Below are 2,503 nucleotides of genomic sequence, written 5' to 3'. Positions count from 1 at the left end.
TCTTAGATCAGTGGGTCGTGTATTGTCCTTTTATTACACCTAATGTCTGTCTTGGTAGTATGAAAGGTTTCTTAATTGTTGAGTTGTGATATGGGACTGGTGGTGGGGTGGTGATATATTGTGCTCTGTATTTTCAGTACAAGAAGTCGATAAGTCTTAGCATGTATTTGTTAGCTTTTGTTTGAACGTAATGCTACATTTTGGCTGTGTACCTTTTTTTCTTAATTCACTTTCCTTTGTCAAATTACCATACCTGGACCTACATGTACCAAGCTCCCAAGCAGGCCATCTGCAGCAGGTATTACCCCAGGTGTACAGTTGTATCTCTCTCACATACAACTTATTATTACAAGTCTCATGTGTCAAATGGAGAAGCCCTCCTAGACACATTGATCACAAGCTTATCGATAAGACAGTTCCCATATGAGTTATCATTACAGTTCCTTATGTCCTCAGCAGGATACTAAAATATTTCCGTCATCATTTATGGTATACCTTGATATATAGATATCTTGGTTTGGGAACAGGAATTACCTCCGTAGATGGAGGTTTTGTTTCTGTTGTAATTGTGCGTCATCCTCTGTCTCTGTAGTTTTTTCCAATACTATATACATGTAGGCATATAAGGTACACCGACAGGATGTTTAGTCAAAAGTCCCAGTAAAGGTTATTTCATAGTATTGTCTGCCAGTGGGAAAATGCATAAACTTAATTTGTGAGAAATTCACACCGAGGTATGAGATCTTTGATTTCTTGTTCTCTCCTTTACTCCTTACCTCGTCACAGCTGGAGGGGAGGGAAATTTGATGGTAGGTGGATCAGTTGAACCTGCTTAGGAAATTGAAAGGATTGATAAAGGATTATTGTCTTCGTCAGAAGGACTATGAAATTGTCTCGCCGGAGTTTGGGGAACTGCGGATTTTGCGATATAACTCTGGAAGGCATGATTCGACGTCCATGATTTTTGGCAGGCAGATTACCGCTGTTGAGGCCAAAGTCAAGTACAAGTTTCGGCTTCGTGGGGGGTCCGTGCGTCACGTTAGTGCACCTTTTGTGTTTGTGGCTTGTTAGCAAGATAACTCAAGTATTTGTGTAATGTTGATTATAATTCTTGGTGTGGTGCTTACTATTGTCAGGACCAAGGTTAAGTTCGTTACTGAGCTTCGTAGGGGGTTTCGCTGTGACTACAGGGGGCATTTTGTTAATTTTTCTTGTGAGCAGGATAACTTTTGAATGTGTGGATGGAAGTTAATGAAATTTGATAGGCATGTTACTGTCGTGGTCTCCAAGATTGAGTTCAAAGATGAGAGTCGTGGAGGTCGTTATGTCCCCGTAATAGGACCTTTTGTGTTTAGAAATCCCCCACCTGCATCTGCTTGGAGACAGCCGACAGCTGGATATAGCCGGGGAACCCCATAATGGGATGGGATCAAATGACGTTACATTGAGGGATTGTACTATAACTTCAGCAGGGGGAGGATAGGTTGGACATATGTCAGGTTATTTTCTTCGGCCACACCAAGTAATTGCTATGGATGACGTCCACTGGAGACCTTAAATCTAATTACCTTAAATTTGAGGCAAGCGCGCAAATAAAAACAACGAGGGACCGAAAAACGAGATGCCTAGATTTGGAATATACTAAAAGTAGAAGTACAAATGTTAGGACACAAAGAACACAAGAAACAAGTCTTCTATTTGTCATACAGCTAAATTAACAAAACAGCAGTAGTCACCCTGTTCTAATTCTTTCCTTTGTAACATCTTCTCTTATTATATTTTGCGGCGCTGTCGTGACACTTTCAACACAGTAAGAATTTCTTGAATGTTTTTTTTTTCAGTAACAGTCCAAACTCAAATAACGGGTGGGGGGGGCTAACACGGGTGACGACGCATCTGTATAATCTGCGGCAAACCGTTTCAGGGTGTTCTGTACCATAAAAATAGTACAGAGATTCTTTTGTTCTTTAGACCAAATTGATTATTAAAAAGAGTGAAGAACATGTACATGTCTTTTCTAACATGTTAATTTCTCAAGAACGATGTACCTCTGACGAAGACATGAGATCTCCGACCTCTAGTTTTAGAGTTTGATAAGCACTTAAATGGAATTGGATACACTCAGTAGCAAGCACTAATTTCTCCTTTCGACTTCAGGCATAGATATCTACCGGTATATAATATCAATCTCCAAGTAGATGTTTAGTACTTTTTCTAGTCTTGTACTTAAGAAAGTGCAGTACTAGAAAGGAGTACTAAATGTTGCAAGACAGGCACTGTGAATGAGCTGGATCCTTACATCTGCTTAGAAATTGATATGACATATGCCAATATTATTCATAATTGAAAAAAAATTTTACTAGTACAAAGGGAAAAGGCAAGCTACAATGAAGGTGTTTAAAACTAGATGCTGGATTGAAAAGTATATAAACTTTTCAATATGAAAAGACAAGTTCTTACACTAGAGATTCTGACCTTCAGCAGCTGACCTTCAGTATCTGCC

This window comes from Branchiostoma belcheri, unplaced genomic scaffold, assembly GCF_001625305.1.
Source record: "Branchiostoma belcheri isolate BF01 breed outbred unplaced genomic scaffold, Haploidv18h27 scaffold79, whole genome shotgun sequence".
NCBI lineage: Eukaryota > Metazoa > Chordata > Leptocardii > Amphioxiformes > Branchiostomatidae > Branchiostoma > Branchiostoma belcheri.
Note: the sequence above shows the minus strand (reverse complement) of the source record.